The 18,548-nt window shown below is 39.4% G+C and overlaps 1 long non-coding RNA gene across 1 annotated transcript in view; it reads left to right on the plus strand.

Annotated features, from left to right (window-relative positions):
• The window catches only part of LOC125964111 (uncharacterized), a 44,338-nt gene that overhangs the window by 19,107 nt on the left and 6,683 nt on the right, over nt 1-18,548 (plus strand). Inside the window, exons 2-3 of the long non-coding RNA XR_007476798.1 lie at nt 226-329; nt 724-795. This is a non-coding gene — a long non-coding RNA (uncharacterized LOC125964111). The remainder of the gene's footprint in view (nt 1-225; nt 330-723; nt 796-18,548) is intronic.

Consider the following 18,548-nt stretch of genomic DNA (forward strand, 5'->3'; position numbering starts at 1 on the left):
AGTAGTATATAAAAGGCATAGAGTCTTGATTGCTCGTCTAAATGCTGAATCTTTATCTGCGATAAATAAAAAGCTACCGGATTTTTGAGCTCAAAAGTAATAGCATCCGAGCTATGAGGAGTACTCGGGGGAACTGTGAATGGGACATAAGATTAAAAGAAAATTATGGTGGCAAAACCAGTGGTGAAGTACTTTAGTGATTGGTCTGTCTGTCTGTCCCCCCAGAGAGTTGTCATGAGCATCTCCAGGCCAGACACCATGTTTTCCACAACGCTATACTCCCCAAGCCACACATATTTAACAAGTGCTGCTGAATGCATGGATGAAAGGTAATTGGTTCTTGTAACATGCAAACAGCCGTGGGAATGAAAAGAAATGCAACAGAGACAGTATAACTGAGGTGGTGACATTGTAAAGAGATGTTATCTGGCTGGATGTAGATACTGAGGGAGACAAAGAAATAAAATCGTTACTCAATTTACCCTGATAAAAATTTACTGAGCACTTACTCTGTGTCAGGGTGCTGTAGATATTAAATATATAAATATGAATTAATATCTGGTCCCTACTATCAAAAAACTAGGGGTGACATTAAGTGAACAGATAAATAATAATACAGAAAAATAAATAATACAGAATAATTTTGTGTATTATATATATATGCAATAATGTGTGTACAAAGTTCACAAATAACAAAGAAAAGTAATTTATTTTTCTCTGCAGAGAATGAGGGAAGACTCCATTGAGCAAATGGTGGTTGAGTAGGACTTTGGAGAATAAATAGGAGTTTTCAAGGTAAGGAAGCGCAGGAGCCCATCTCACACAGAGGAATTAACATTTTTAAGTATGTTGAGGTCTCAAAAAACTTCTCTCGTGTGTGTGTATATTTGTATGTGTGCGTATGTGTATAAGTATTTTGGTATTGCAAAAGCATAAATTGCAACATGGAACTGAGAACTAACGGGAAATGAGATTGGAGAGCTGGGTAGGGGATAAAAAGTCTCTGCATTGCAAGCTAAAGAGAATGAACTTTATTCTGTGCGTAGATAATAGTCAGTGAAGGTTACTAAGCTCTGTAGCAGCTGGTAGATCTACCCATCAGTAAAGGGCAAATGGGGAGCACGTTGATGAAAGCTTGGTGAATGGATAGGGAGGGAGGAGGAGGGCAGTGTGGGTGTGAGGATAGAATGGTAATGGCAAAGAGTCTATTGCAACAGGTCGATTGAAAGACCGTGAAGTCCTACTAAGACAGTGATAATAGACAAAGGAGAGAGAGAATGAAATAAAGAGATATTTAGTTGATAAAATTGGACAAATTCAGTGACACGGGATGTGAAACAACCAACTCCAAGGTTTTCTGATTGAACTACTAGGTTGAGAGTTGTGCCACCAAATGAAGATTCGGTTTGGTATAAGCAGAGTCTGAAGCATCTGCGGCATACCCAAGGGAATGTTTCTGTAGACAGTGAAATTTATGTCTATGACTTAGGGGAAATGTTAGTGCTAGTGCTCAAGTTACACCCTTGGAAGCAAGGTGACATTATTATTTTTTTTGTTGTTGCTGTTCTTTTAACATCTTTATTGGAGTATAATTGCTTTACAATGGTGTGTTAGTTTCTGCTGTATAACAAAGTGAATCAGTTATACATATACATATGTCCCCATATCTCTTCCCTCTTGCATCTCCCTCCCTCCCACCCTCCCAATCCCACCCCTCTAGGTGGTCACAAAGCACCGAGCTGATCTTCCTGTGCTATGTGGCTGCTTCCCACAAGCTATCTATTTTATGTTTCATAGTGTATATATGTCCATGCCACTCTCTCACTTTGTCTCAGCTTACCCTTCCCCCCCCCATATCCTCAAGTCCATTCTCTAGTAGGTCTCTGTCTTTATTCACGTCTTGCCCCTAGGTTGCTCATGACCTTTTTTTTTTTTTAGATTCCATATATATGTGTTAGCATATGGCATTTGTTTTCCTCTTTTTGACTTACTTCACTTTGTATGACACACGCTATGTCCATCCACCTCCTTACAAATAACTCAATTTCGTTTCTTTTTATGACTGACTAATATTCCATTGTATATATGTGCAACATCTTCTTTATCGATTCATCTGTTGATGGACACTTAGGTTGCTTCCATGTCCTGGCTATTGTAAATAGAGCTGCAATGAACATTGTGGTACATGACTCTTTTTGAATTATGGTTTTCTCAGGGTATATGCCCAGTAGTGGGAATGCTGGGTTGTACGGTAGTTCTATTATTAGTTTTTTAAGGAACCTCCATACTGTTCTCCATAGTGGCTGTATCAATTTAAAGTGCCACCAACAGTGCATGAGGGTTCCCTTTTCTCTACACCTTTTCCAGCATTTATTGTTTGTAGATTTTTTGATGATGGTCATTCTGACTGGTGTGAGATGATATCTCATTGTAGTTTTGATTTGCATTTCTCTAATGATTAATGATGTTGAGCATTCTTTCATGTGTTTGTTGGCAATCTGTATATCTTCTTTGGAGAAATGTCTATTTAGGTCTTCTGCTCATTTTTGGATTGGGTTGTTTGTTGTTTTGACATTGAGCTACATGAGCTGCTTGTAAATTTTGGAGATTAATCCTCTGTCAGCTGCTTCATTTGCAAATATTTTCTCCCATTCTGAGGGTTGTCTTTTCGTCTTGTTTATGGTTTTCTTTGCTGTGCAAAAGCTTTTAAGTTTCATTAGGTCTCATTTGTTTATTTATGTTTTTATTTCCATTTCTCTAGGAGGTGGGTCAAAAAGGATCCTGTTCTGATTTATGTCATAGAGTGTTCTATGTTTTCCTCTAAGAGTTTGATAGTGTCTGGCCTTACATTTTGGTCTTTCATCTATTTTGAGTTTATTTTTGTGTATGGTGTTAGGGAGTGTTCTAATTTCATTCTTTTATATGTAGCTGTCCAGTTTTCCCAGCACCACTTATTGAAGAGGCTGTCTTTTCTCCACTGTATATTCTTGCCTCCTTTATCAAAGATAAGGTGACCGTATGTGTGTGGGTTTATCTCTGGGCTTTCTATCCTGTTCCATTGATCTATATTTCTGTTTTTGTGCCAGTACCATACTGTCTTGATTACTATAGCTTTGTAGTATAGTCTGAAGTCAGGGGGCCTGATTCCTCCAGCTCCATTTTTCTTTCTCAAGATTACTTTGGCTATTCAGGGTCTTTTGTGTTTCCATACAAATTGTGAAATTTTTTGTTCTAGTTCTGTGAAAAATGCCAGTGGTAGTTTGATAGGGATTGCATTGAATGTGTAGATTGCTTTGGATAGTAGAGTCATTTTCACAGTGTTGATTCTTCTAATCCAAGAACATGGTATATCTCTCTATCTATTTATATCATCTTTAATTTCTTTCATCAGTGTCTTATAATTTTCTAAATACAGGTCTTTTGTATCCTTAGGTAGGTTTATTCCTAGATATTTTATTCATTTTATTGCAATGCTAAATGGGAGTGTTTTCTTAATTTCACTTTCAGATTTTTTATCATTAGTGTATAGGATTGCAAGAGATTTTTGTGCATTAATTTTGTATCCTGCTGTTTTTCCAAATTCACTGATTAGCTCTAGTAGTTTTCTGGTAGCATCTTTAGGATTCTCTATGTATAGTATCATGTCATCTGCAAACAGTGACAGCTTTTCTTCTTCTTTTCCGATTTTGATTCCTTTCATTTCTTTTTCTTCTCTGATTACTGTGGCTAAAACTTCCAAAATTATGTTGAATAATACTGCTGCGAGTGGGCAACCTTGTCTTGTTCCTGATCTTAGTGGAAATGGTTTCAGTTTTTCACCATTGAGGATGACGTTAGCTGCGGGTTTGTCATATATGGCCTTTATTATGTTGAGGAAAGTTCCCTCTATGTCTACTTTCTGCAGGGTTTTTATCATAAATCGGTGTTGAATTTTGTCAAAAGCTTTCTCTGCGTCTATTGAGATGATCATGGTTATTCTCCTTCAATTTGTTAATACGGTGTATCACATTGATTGATTTGTGTATATTAAAGAAAACTTGCATTCCTGGGATAAACCCCACTTGATCATGGTGTATGATCCTTTTAATGTGCTATTGGATTCTGTTTCCTAGTATTTTGTCAAGGATTTTTGCATCTATGTTCAGTGATATTGGTGTGTAGTTTTCTTCTTTTGTGACATCTTTGTCTGGGTTTGGTATTAGGGTGATGGTGGCCTCATAGAATGAGTTTGGGAGTGTTCCACACTCTGTTATATTTTGAAAGAGTGTGAGAAGGATAGGTGTTAGGTCTTCTCTAAATGTTTGATAGAATTCGCCTGTAAAGCCATCTGGTCCTGGGCTTTTGTTTGTTGGAAGATTTTTAATCACAGTTTCAATTTCAGTGCTTGTGATTGGTCTGTTCATATTTTCTATTTCTTCCTGGTTTAGTCTCAGAAGGTTGTGGATTTCTCAGAATTTGTCCATTTCTTCCAGGTTGTCCATTTTATTGGCATATAGTTGCTTGTAGTAATCTCTCATGATCCTTCGTATTTCTACAGTGTCAGTTGTTACTTCTTTTTCATTTCTAATTCTGTTGATTTGAGTCTTCTCTCTTGTTTTCTTGATGAGTCTGGCTAATGGTTTATGAATTTTGTTTATCTTCTCAAAGAACCAGCTTTTAGTTTTATTGATCTTTGCTATTGTTTCCTTCATTTCATTTTCTTTTATTTCTGATCTGATCTTTATGATTTCTTTCCTTCTGCTAACTTTGGGTTTTTTTTTTTTATTCTTTCTCTAATTGCTTTAGGTGTAAGGTTAGGTTGTTTATTTGAGATGATTCTTGTTTCGCAATGTAGGATTGTATTGCTATAAACTTCCCTCTTAGAACTGCTTTTGCTGCATCCCATAGGTTTTGGGTCGTTGTGTTTTCATTGTCATTTGTTTCTAGGTAGTTTTTGATTTCCTTTTTAATTTTTTCAGTGATCTCTTGGTTATTAAGTAGTGTGTTGTTTAGCCTCCATGTCTTTGTATTTTTTACAGATTTTTTTCCTGTAATTGATATCTAGTGTCATAGTTTTGTGGTCGGAAAAGATACTTGACATGATTTCAATTTTCTTAAATTTACCAAGGCTTGATTTGTGACCCAAGATATGATCTATCCTGGAGAATGTTCCATGAGCACTTGAGAAGAATGTGTATCCTGTTGTTTTTGGATGGAATGTCCTATAAATATCAATTAAGTCCGTCTTGTTTAATGTATCATTTAAAGCTTGTGTTTCCTTATTTATTTTCATTTTGGATGATCTGTCCATTGGTGAAAGTCCCCTACTATGATTGTGTTACTGTCGATTTCCCCTTTTATGGCTGTTAGTATTTGCCTTATGTATTGAGGTGCTCCTATGTTGGGTGCATAAATATTTACAATTGTTATATCTTTTTCTTGGATTGATCCCTGGATCATTATGTAGTATCCTTCTTTGTCTCTTGTAATAGTCCCTATTTTAAAGCTATTTTGTCTGATATGAGAATTGCTACTCCAGTTTTCTTTTGATTTCCATTTGCATGAAATATCTTTTTCTATCCCCTCACTTTCAGTCTGTATGTGTCCCTAGGTTTGAACTGGGTCTCTTGTAGACAGCATATATATGGGTCTTGTTTTTGTATCCATTCAGCCAGTCTATGTCTTTTGGTTGGAGCATTTAATCCATTTACATTTAAGGTAATTATCAATATATATGTTTCTGTTACCATTTTCTTAATTGTTTTGGGTTTGTTATTTTAGGTCTTTTCCTTCTCTTGTGTTTCCTGCCTAGAGAAGTTCGTTTAGCATTTGTGGTAAAGCTGGTTTGGTGGTGCTGAATTCTCTTACCTTTTGCTTGTCTGTAAAGGTTTTAATTTCTCCGTCAAATCTGAATGAGATCCTTGCTGGGTCTTGTAATCTTGGTTGTAAGTTTTTCTCCTTCATCACTTTAAATATGTCCTGCCAATCCCTTCTGGCTTGAAGAGTTTCTGCTGAAAGTTCAGCAGTTAACCTTATGGGGATTCCCTTGTGTGTTTTTTGTTGTTTTTCCCTTGCTGCTTTTAATATGTTCTCTTTATATTTAATTTTCAGTAGTTTCATTAATATGTGTCTTGGTGTGTTTCTCATTGGATTTATCCTGTGTGGGACTCTCTGGGCTTCCTGGACTTGATTAACTATTTCCTTTCCCATATTAGGGAAGTTTTCAACTATAATCTCTTCTAATATTTTCTCAGTCCCTTTCATTTTCTCTTCTTCTTCTGGGACCCCTATAATTCGAATGTTGGTGTGTTTAATGGTGTCCCAGAGGTCTCTGAGACTGTTCTCAATTCTTTTCATTCCTTTTTCTTTATTCTGCTCTGCAATAGTTATTTCCACTATTTTATCTTCCAGGTTATGTATCCGTTATTCTGCCTCAGTTATTCTGCTATTGATCCCTTCTAGAGAATGTTTAATTTCATTTATTGTGTTGTTCATCACTGTTCGTTTCCTCTTTAGTTCTTCTAGGTCCTTGTTAAACGTTTCTTATATTTTCTCCATTCTATTTCCAAGATTTTGGATCATCTTTACTATCATTATTCTGAATTCTTTTTCAGGTAGACTGCCTATTTCCTTTTCATTTGTTAAGTCTGGTGGGTTTTTATCTTGCTCCTTCATCTGCTGTGTGTTTTTCTGTCTTCTCATTTTGCTTATCTTACTGTGTTTAGGGTCTCCTTTTTGCAGGCTGCTGGTTCATAGTTCCCGTTGTTTTTGGTGTCTGTCTCCAATGGCTAAGGTTGTTTCAGTGGGTTGTGTAGGTTTCCTGGTGGAGGGGACTAGTGCCTGTGTTTTGGTGGATGAGGCTGGTCTTGTCTTTCTGGTGGGCAGGTCCATGTCTGGTGGTGTGTTTTGGGGTGTCTGTGGCCTTATTATGATTTTAGGCAGCCTCTCTGCTAATGGATGGGGTTGTATTCCTGTCTTGCTGGTTGTTGGACATAGGGTGTCCAGCACTGTAGCTTGCTGGTCGTTGAGTGGAGCTGGGTCTTGGCATTGAGATGGAGATCTCTGGGAGTTTTTCGCCGTTTGATATTACATGGAGCTGGGAGGTCTCTTGTGGACCAGTGTCCTGAACTTGGCTCTTCCACCTCAGAGGCACAGCCCTGATGCCTGGCTGGAGCAACAAGAGCCTGTCATCCACACAGATCAGAATAAAAGGGAGAAAAAAAGAAAGAAAGAAGATAAAATAAAGTAAAATTAAAATTATTAAAATAAAAAATAATTTTAAAAAATTTTAAGTAATAAAAAAAGAAAGAAAGAAAGAAGATAGTAACCAAACTGAAAAACAAATCCACCAATGATAACAAGTGCTAAAAACTATACTAAATATATATATATATATAGAGAGAGAGAGAGAGAGAGAGATAGAACCCGAGGACAAATGGTAAAAGCAAAGCTCTACAGACAAAATCTCACACAGAAGCATACACATACACACTCACAAAAAGAGGAAAAGGGGAAAAAATCATAAATCTTGCTGTCAAAGTCCACCTCCTCAATTTGGGATGACTCGTTGTCTATTCATGTATTCCACAGATGCAGGGTACATCAAGTTGATTGTGGAGCTTTAATCTGCTGCTCCTGAGGCTGCTGGGAGAGATTTCCCTTTCTCTTCTTTGTTCTCACAGCTCCCAGGGGCTCAGCTTTGGATTTGGCCCCGCCTCTGCGTGTAGGTCGCTGGAGTGCGTCTGTTCTTCGCTCAGACAGAACGGGGTTAAAGGAGCCGCTGATTCGGGGGCTCTGGCTCACTCAGGCCGGGGGGAGGGAGGGGCACGGAGTGCGGGGTGGGCCTGCGGCAGCAGAGGCCGGCGTGACGTTGCAGCAGCCTGAGGCGCGCCGTGCGTTCTCCCGGAGAAGTTGTCCCTGGATCCTGGGACCCTGGCAGTGACGGGCTGCACAGGCTCCCCGGAAGGGGGGTGTGGATAGTGACCTGTGCTCACACACAGGCTTCTTGGTGGCGGCAGCAGCAGCAGCAGCCTTAGTGTCTCATGCCTGTCTGTGGGGTCCATGCTGATAGCCGCGGCTCGCGCCCATCTCTGGAGCTCTTTAAGCAGCGTTCTTAATCCCCTCTCCTCGCGCACCAGGAAACAAAAAGGGAAGAAAAAGTCTCTTGCCTCTTAGGCAGGTGCAGACTTTTTCCCGGACTCCCTCCGGGCTAGCCGTGGTGCACTAACCCCCTGTAGGCTGTGTTCAGGCCACCAGCCCCAGTCCTCTCCCTGCGCTCTGACCGAAACCCGAGCCTCAGCTCCCAGCCCCCCCTGCCCCGACGGGTGAGCGGACAAGCCTCTCGGGCTGGTGAGTGCCGATCGGCACCGATCCTCTGTGCGGGAATCTCTCTGCTTTGCCCTCTGCACCCCTGTTGCTGTCCTCTCCTCCGTGGCTCCGAAGCTTCCCCCCTCTGCCACCCTCAGTCTCCACCCGCGAAGGGGCTTCCTAGTGTGTGGAAGCCTTTTCTCCTTCACACCTCCCTCCCACTGGTGCAGGTCCCGTCCCTATCCTTTTGTCTCTGTTTATTCTTTTTTCTTTTGCCCTACCCAGGTACGTGGGGACTTTCTTGCCTTTGGGGAGGTCTGAGGTCTTCTGCCAGCGTTCAGTAGGTGTTCTGTAGGAGTTGTTCCACATGTAGATGTATTTCTGATGTATTTGTGGGGAGGAATGTGATCTCCACGTCTTACTCTTCCGCCATCTTGAAGCTCTTCTCAGGGTGACATTATTAACCAAGGTAGGGAATACAGTTTAGAGATACACAACAGTTAACAATGAAAATTATATATATTTTTTTGCTGTTGCATTTGATTAGCTGGTAGAATAACCATGTGGATATGTCCATAAGGAGTTTAGAAGTATGATACTTCCATACTGTGAAATACTATGCAGACTTTTAAAGGATTAGATAGCTCCATATGCATCAATTAGAAAAGATATTCATGGTTTATTATAAAGAAAAAATACAAGTTGTAGAACAATGTTTAACGTGATCCAACTTTCATAACAAAATATATATGTAAATGCATATATGTATGAATATATTATATACATATGTGTAAAAGCAAATAACACATATACATACTTATAGACATATATACAGAAAAAATATATGGGAGGGGGAAGACAACTAATCTTTTACTGGATATCCACTGTGTTCTTTGTATTGTTATAATGCACATTCATTGCTTCTGTTTTAAGTTCTTTTTAGAGTAAAAAAAAAAAAGCTGTGGAAAAAAATAAGATTGTCAAGTGAGCGTATAGAGGGAGGAAAGAAAAGGACCAAAGGCAGGAACCTGAGAAATACTCTAAGCATAAATATAATTTGAGAGTCAGATAGAAAGGGGAAAAAGAGGAATGAAAGATACCTGAGGGTTAACAGTTAAGAGAAGAGTGCTTAGCTAGGAGGTGCTGAAGACTTCAAAAAAACGTGCATAGAATGATGACCAAAAAGTGGCAAATGAGGTTGGGAGATTGGCAAGTTTTGATTAAGCAGGGGTTTTTTAAATATAAATTTATTTATTTACTTACTTATTTTTGGCTGAGTTGGGTCTTCATTGCAGCGCGCGGGCTTTCTCTAGTTGTGGTGAGCGGGGGCTACACTTCGTTGTGGTGCGCGGGCTTCTCATTGTGGCTTCTCTTGTTGTGGAGCACGGGCTCTAGGCTCCTGGGCTTCAGTAGTTGTGGCGCATGGGCTCAGTAGTTGTGACTTGCGGGCTCTAGAGCTCAGGCTCAGCAGTGTGGCATACAGGCTTAGTTGCTCCGTGGCATGTGGGATCTTCCCGGGCCAGGGCTCGAACCCGTGTCCCCTGCATTGGCAGGCGGATTCTTAACCACTGCACCACCAGGGAAGCCCTAAGCAGTTTTTTGAGAGCAGAGTTGGACTGCATTTGGTGAAGCATGAGATTAAAATGAGGACATAGAGGTAGCAGTGCAGTTAGTTACCAAGGAGAGTGTCTCAGGCAAAGGGAAACTAGAACATGCTTGTCATTGAAGGCTAGAGAGGCAGTGTTCTTAGGTTGAAAACACAAAAGGGAGAGAGAGTAACTGTGCTATTTCATCAGATATAATTAAATTTCTTTTAAAAATGAAATAATACTGTGTACTTTCATATTTGATAACAAAACCAAGTATGCTTTTCTTTATATTGACTTTTGATTATAAAGAATCACATTTAAGGGCTTTTACAACTATTTTTTAAATTCCCAACATTGCCATTTTTCAGATAAAAACAGGAACCGGAAAGAAGTGGCTGGGCAAGCTGTCTGTGGTCTGACGCACACTGCTGGTCCAGACAGCTAGAGTATATGTTGTCTTGGTTCTCACGAAACGCATTCTTCTAACGTTGGATCAAACAACCTTAATCGTTCAAAGTGACAGTAAGTGTTAGAATAAACCACAACAACTGAACCGTTGGCAGTGATATAACTCCACCCAAAGGTCGGTTCTAAGACACACTTGTGAACACTGCTATTGCATGTATTGTAGACTTCTTTGGTAGGAGTTATTTTTCTGCAAGTTGTTCACATCTTGACTACCTGTACCTAGACACATACACATGAAAACAATAAAACAGCCATTTATATTTATTTGGTTATTCATGTGGGGATTATGCAAGACAAATTTTAGTCCTTAGTTTCCTTCCTCATCATCAGAAACCTATCAACACTGTCATGTGTTTAGGAGATGCATGTTAATTTTAAATTTTAAATGTTGACAGCCTAAAAAAGGGAAAACCTATAGGGTATACCTCCTAGGGTAGATGGTAGAGCAGAAAAGCAAAAAACACTTTCTAAATCTAATTATACATGATTTTAAAATTACCTGTGAAACTAAATTTAGATTATTTACCATTTGGGATTATACATAGTGCTGGTAGAAGGTTGACTGTATTTAACACAAAGGTATTATATCAAATTTCCTCCCTGAAACAAATCCATCTTAATTCATAACCTTGAATTACGAGACTTTATAGAACGTACAAGCTGCCGCCATAGCAGCATTTGGTGTGCATTTACTATAAAAAAAAATGCCCCCTACCCCAAATAAAAACTGTCTAAAATTCCTGATGAACATTTTCCATGGTAGGCTCACATATGGTTGGAATTTAGAGTGTAAAATTGCATAAAGAAATAAAGTTGAAAAGATAGAGTGGGCAGGTTATAGAAAGCCTTGCATGAAATATTTAACATTTCGGGATTTAGTCAGGCACTACCTGCCAACTTTAAGACTCCAGACCCCCTCTCCTCTGCTACTATTGGACCTGTGCTTATTTCTATTGACACATTTATTTTATTATTTTCTAATTACCATTCATGGCACTATCTCTCCTTCCCAGATTATGGGCAATCTGAAGAGCAGGAAAAATGTCTTTGTTCTCAAATCTTTTTACCCCAGAGCCTAGCATAGTGATTGAGCTCAGTAGGTGCTCAAAGGAATAAATGAAAGGAAGAATGCGTGCATGTGTGGACATATGTGGTACACAAGACTATGAAAAGTGGCTTTAAAACGAAGACATGTTTCTAGGTAAAACCGGCAAGGCTGCACTCTGGACTCTCCCGTGACTCTGCTTTTTTTTTTTTTTTTTCTCTCTTGGAATTAAACTGATATTCATTTTGGCACTGCCTAAAGTGTCCTTATCTTTAGTCCTGACCCCAAAAACAATGTGGCCCATGAGAGCCAACACTGAGGCATGGTCCAGGGGTCAAAGGCTCATGCAGTAGTGTGATGGATAGCATGGAGAAGATAGAATAAACCCTGGGTAAGGAGAAACACGGAGATTCGCAACTGAATGAACCAAGACCATTGTTAAGCCTTTGAGGCAAGTCCTAGGCTAGAAATGGGAGCTAAGGGCAGTTTGTATTCTAGATAAATGCAATAAGGCAACAAAAATTAGGGAGAGCAAGAGAGAAGAGGACCCAGAACTTGCGATGTGATGAGGGCTGCTTTCCTGAAGCTCCTCCCCTTTGGGTGCAGCTACATAGCTGGAGTAACAGGCATAACAGGGTCAGGATGTATGCTCACTCTCTCAACTTCTAGAGTTTCCGAAGGTCTCATCTTCATCCAGGGGTTTCATTCAGTGAAACACGCTTCATGTGTTTACCAAAGAAACATGTTTTGTTGCCTGTGGTGTACCAGGCACTAAATGAATTCAGTGAGAAAACGAGTCCCCACAGTCCCTGCTCCCAATCCAAAAGGAAAAACAGGCATATGAACAAATAATGAGAGTAAGTAAACAGTGTAAGGAAGTATGTACAAGCGTTATGGGGGTTCAGGCGAAAGGCTTGAGTTTACTTGGGGATAGTGATGGCTGGGATGGGAAGGTCTTCAGAAAAAATTCGAAAAACAAAGTCTGGAAGGCTGGAGTAGAAGTTTAGCAGGCACACTAAGAGAACAAGCCTGATAGAAGCAGGTGGAAAGATTAACTAATTAAAAATCAGCACATTGGGCTTCCCTGGTGGCGCAGGGGTTGAGAGTCTGCCTGCCGATGCAGGGGACTCGGGTTCGTGCCCCCGTCCGGGAAGATCCCACATGCCGCGGGGCGGCTGGGCCCGTAAGCCATGGCCGCTGGGCCTGCGCGTCCGGAGCCTGTGCTCCGCAACGGGAGAGGCCATGACAGTGAGAGGCCCACGTACCGCAAAAAAAAAAAAAAAAAAAAAAAAAAAAGAATCAGCACATTAAAATCTGGAGTACATGAAAAAACAGGATATATTCAGAATTCAGGTTGTTCAGGTAAGATGGGAAGAAGCAATGGTATATACAGATAGAATTGTAGCCAGTGGGCAAAACTTGAAAGCCTCTGGGACCTACTAAAATTAATCAAAACTGGAAGATATGTTAGGTGGTGAGAAATACAGATGTCATGAATTTGAACAAAGACACTGGAAAGGGGGAATGAAGAGAAAGGCATAGATTTGAAAAGAAATTTGGAGGAAGAATGTTTGGTGATATGACTGCGTGTGTGGGGTGAAGTATGGAATAGTCATATATGAGTGCCGAGTTTCTGGATTGGGTGGCTAGATTGAATGGTGGTACACCTATCAAGATTGGGAAAAACAGGAGAAGTAGATGGTGTGAAGAGACGAGTGTGGTTTTGGACATGTTGAGTTAGAGTTCAAATTCAGTAGGTCCAAAATTAAATTCATTGGCATGGAAAACCATGTGAAGAGGCCAATAGGTAGGTTGAAAATGTGACTGGGTCATGACCTGAATGAAACAAACCCCTCTACTTCTGCCAAGATCATGGATGCATTCTGGGCTTTTGATTCTGACAAGTTCGTGTCACACATGACTTATTCACAAATGTTCATCATATATTTCGCTATTCAGTGAGAATACGCAGGGTTTTTTTCTTGTTTAATGCTTATGTCAAAATAAGAGTGTTTGGCTAGAGGAAGAATAAAGTCCCTTCTAATATTCTGATCTCTATATTTGGGTAAAATCTATGTCTTTTTAAAAATTATTTATTTATTTTGGCTGCGCCGGGCCTTAGTTGCACCACATGGGATCTTTGTTGCCGCGTGCGAGATCTTTAGATGCAGCATGTGGGATCTAGTTCCCTGACCAGGAATCGAACCCAGGCTCTCTGCATTGGGACCACGGAGTCTTAACCACTGGACCACCAGGGAAGTCCCTAAAATCTATGTCTTTAACAAAGTTCTAAAATCCCAAAATAAGAAATGGTGAAAACATACATTTTTGGTTTTCCCTACATAAATATAAAAGACATTCTTTTTTTTTTGGCTTCCCAGCATTCACGTCTCCAATTTCCTTCTGGGAAATTAACTGTGTGTAGTTTCATGTCAGAATTGAGACTTGGGCAGTCTAGCACATGAGCTAGGTTAATCAGATGCTTTCTCATGGGATTTTGTATTTCACGAGCAATGCAAGGGTGGGGGACAAGGGCAGTATTGTGGTGGCACCCTGATCAGGCCAACCAGTGATGAAGCAGTAACTGTTGGGCTGTTTCTGGCTTTTGACTCGAGGGACCTTTTGGTTCCTGTCTATTTTGAAGCTTCCCATGCTCCAGTCTTCTGTTGGTTCTGTGAGCTTGACGTCCTCTCAACAAATCTCCTTTGCTTCAATTAGCTAATTAATTTCTGCCACTTTTGATAAGAAACTTAGCTGAACATCAGATTAAATTAAGTCATTCAACCAAAAAGAAAATACTGGATGTTTATTTCCTAACTAATTGAAATAATTGTTATTACTAAAGCCATGGAATGTAGTCCAGAATCAAAAAAGATCTCAAATGAGTTCTTATGAAAAAGAGAACTTAGCCACATTCTTTCCTGTCTGGTTATCTTCACAGTAAATTGAGCACAGGCAGGATTTTTCTAGTAAAACCTAAGCTGACTGAGGAGTAATTAAAGTAGTTTTGTTTCATTTAGTTTTAAATTGTAAGGGATTTATTCTTCTGCAGGTAAGTATCTGAATAGGAAAGATATATTATTCTTATGAATTTGGTAGCATTGATTGAGTAGTTATTGTGTGCAAAACAATGTGCTAGATGCTGAAAGAGTATTCTTTTTCATCATTTTGTATTTTGAAGCATTTCGCATATTGATGTTTCTATAGTAAGTTCCTGTCCTTATGGAGCTTACGTTCTAGTGAGAGAGGGAGAAAAAAGATAAAAATAATAACAGTAAGTCATAGTGTGTACTATGAAGCACACAGACTAAGAGCTGAGATTGTGACCAACAATGAGACCTACCTTAGGTACAGTGGCCAGAGAAGTCTTCCCCAAGGATGGAACTGATATGCTGAGACCTAGAGGATGAGAAGAGGCTGCTATACAAAGAGTGTGTAGAAGCTCATCTTAGTGTCATCAAGTACAAACTGTGGGACTTTGGGAAATTTATTTAACCTTTATTTATTTTATTTATTTAATAAATAAATTTATTTATTTGTGAGGATTAAATGTGTGCATATACAGAGGGTACTTAGAACAGTGCCTAGCATGTAGCAAGAGCAAAATAAATACTAGTTATTCTTACTATTCCAAAAAGAATAGTGCAAAAGCCTGAGGCAGGAAAGATTTTTGGCAGATTAATTAAACTGAGATAAGACTAGTGTGGCTAGAGCAGAGTAGGCAAAGAGCTGAGTAGCACAAGATGAGACTAGAAACATAGCGTCAGATCACTCAGGGCCTTGTGGTTCATAGTAAAGAGTTTGGATTTTTTTTCTTAGTGAAAAGGGAAGTCACTGAAGAATTTAAGCAGGAGATTGATGTTACTGGATTTATGTGGGGTTTTTTTTAAGATTTAATTTTTTAAAATTTATTTTTGGTCTGTGATGGGTTTTTGTTGCTGAGCGCAGGCTTTCTCTAGTTGCAGTGAGTGCGGGCTACTCTTCATTGGGTGCACGAGCTTCTCATTGTGGCTTCTCTTGTTGCGAAGCACGGGCTCTAGGCGTGCGGGCTTCAGTAGTTGCGGCACGCGGGCTCAGTAGTTGTGGCTCACAGGCTCTAGAGCGCAGGCTCAGTAGTTGTGGCGCATGGGCTTCGCTGCTCCGCGGCATGTGGGATTTTCCTGGACCAGGGATCGAACCAGTGTCCCCTGCATTGGAGGGCAGATTCTTATCCACTGCACCACTGGGGAAGTCCCTGGATTTATGTTTTAAGATGATCACTTCACCTGCAGTGTGGAGAATAGATTGGAGGAGGTAAGTGTAGACACAGAGTGACCAGACAGGAGGGTGTTGTACAGTAGTCAGGGTGGGACATGATGGTGGCTAAGCTAGGGTCGAAAGAGTGGAAAAGATATACTTTGGAGACACTTGGCAGTATTTGTGAATTAATTGAATTGGGGGAAAAGAGAAAAAGGGGGAAGATCAAGGCAGGGCTGCCACATACAGTTGTATAGGATGTTCACTGACTAAGTGTCCCTAGCTGACAAGGGCACATGGAAGCTGACATCCAGCACACACTTAGTTCACAAAGTCCTGTCCCCTGGCATGGAGCTACGTGCATTTTCAAGGAGTGCCTTTTTCTGATTTCTACAAAGGAAGTACATAGCTGGAAGCAGTCTCACCTTTAATTCTGGCTTGGGTAAGAGGTAAATGATGTTGCCGCTGACAGAAATTCATTTTCCCTAATAGTTATAAGACTATTCAGATTTTCCTATTTTTTCTCTTTCTTTACTTTTAGCGAATTATATTTTCCTAGGAATCTGTCCATTCCATCTAAATTTTTGGATTTATTGACAAAGTTGTTACTAATAATGATGATAATGATATTCTGGGTTTGTTTGTGGGGGTTTTTTGGTGATAATCGGGCCTCTCACTACTGTGGCCTCTCCCGCCGCGGAGCACAGGCTCCGGACGCGCAGGCTCAGCGGCCATGGCTCACGGGCCCAGCCGCTCCGCGGCATGTGGGATCTTCCTGGACCGAGGCACGAACCCGTGTCCCCTGCATGGGCAGGTGGACTCTCAACCACTGCGCCACCAGGGAAGCCTGATATTCTCTTATTATCCCTTTAAAATCTGCATTTGTGTCTTCTCTCTTTTTCATGGTCGGCCTAGTCAGAGGCTTATCTCAAAGAACCAGCTTTCGGGCATGACTGTTATTTGTACAGGGTTTCTTTTGGGGGTGATGAGAATGTTCTGAAATTAAATATTGGTGATGGTTGTGCAACTGTGAATATACTAAAAACCACTGACTTGTTCATGTTAAAAGGATGAATTGTATGCATTTGAATTATATATAATACATTTGTTATTTTATGTATATGAATATACATTTGTCGTTTTATATATATGTATACAAACTAACACAACCAGTGTAACCTGTATAAGGATCAGTGAAATTTATAATACTTGCCTACATCAAGGCTCCAGTAGTATTGCTTGTCTTAGTTTTTGTACACTGTAATGTTCTTTATTTCACATAGCTGTTGACAAATTAACCTCCTTTAGTATTGTCAGGAAGGTAAGATTCACTAATATACGATTTCTTTAAAACCTTCAAATTTGAAATAACTAATAGTTTCCAGAGGATACTGGTACATGTTCTATCCATAGAGACCAAATGAATCTAAGGAAAGTAGGTCACAGAGCACAATCTAATTCAAACTTGGCACTAATTGATGCAATGTTTTTTCTTCACATAATCATGATGTTCTAATCATTCTATGATTTTGACCTTTAAGTCAGTGGGTAGTCTATTATTACTTGGTAGCTGCTGAATCCAGAGTCAACATTTTGGAAGCTAAAGAATGCCCATCTTCTTTCAAAATCATTTGGCTTACAAAAAGCTGAGCCCAGCTAAAAACTCTTGCCAAGGTTTAGTTATTTCATGCATGTGAACTAAGCAACAAACAGAATACAATTAGCAGAGGATTAAAAAAAATAGAGAATACACTTCTTTTCTAACATATTAAAAACATTAAATACATTAAAACATCTAAAAAGAAATTACCTTCAAGCATATTATAACCTTTTTAAAATTAATTTTATTTTATTATTTATTTTTATTATTTATTTTATTATTTATTTTTATTATTTATTTTTGGCTGCGTTGGGTCTTCGTTGCTGCACGCGGCTCCGTGCACTTCATTGCAGTGCACGGGCTTCTCATTGCTGTGGCTTGTCTTTGTGGCTGAGAACAGGCTCTAGGTGATGGGCTTCAGTAGTTGTGGCACGTGGGCTCAGTAGTTGCGGCTCGCCGGCTCTAGAGTGCAGGCTCAGTAGTTGTGGCACACAGGCTTAGTGGCTCTGCGGCATGTGGGATCTTCCCAAACCAGGGCTCGAACCCGTGTCCCCTGCATTGGCAGGTGTATTCTTAACCACTGTGCCACCAGGGAAGTCCCAAGCATATTATAATCTTAAGAAATTATAGATCAGATTTTCCTATTTCTCAAAATGTTATTCTTCCTTTTTTCTATAGATAGAGGCCAAAATAAAATTTTAGTCAAGTTAGAAATTTTAAATTTTAAAAATTATCAAATGACAGAATATCTTTCCTATCTCCAGGCTACAATTAAGATAGATTCCTTGCTTCTCAAAGGTATATAATCCATAAATTTAAAAGGAAAAGATGTCATCAGAGATTGGCACAACATTGTATATCAACTATACTTCAATTAAAAAAAGAAAAGAAAACATTTTTAAAAAGGAAAAGTGGAAAAATTACCTATGGTTCTAATTTAATATCTTTTGTAAAAGTGTGTGTATGTCCTTTTCTGATTTTTTGTAAGAGTAAAGTCAAGCATAGTTTCCTCTCTAACAGGAGCAAGTATTCATTTATATTAACAATAGAGTGTTCAAGTAATTTTTAAATATTGTCAGCTTTTCTAGGATATTTATCACCTTTCCATCACATCCAAAGTTGAATCTTAACAAAACATTCAAGAAACATAAAATACCAAGAGAAGGTTAGTGGTATATATAAAAACCTTTAAGAAAGGAGATTTGAAGTCTTAACTCTTAACTCTAAACTAATGTAATTTCCCCTTTACTGAGGAATATGCAGCTTCTGTATAGTGATTTACTTAGTATAGTAATAAATTGCTTCTTTGGAAAACTAGATACAC

Source organism: Orcinus orca, chromosome 1 (assembly GCF_937001465.1).
Source record: "Orcinus orca chromosome 1, mOrcOrc1.1, whole genome shotgun sequence".
Lineage (NCBI taxonomy): Eukaryota > Metazoa > Chordata > Mammalia > Artiodactyla > Delphinidae > Orcinus > Orcinus orca.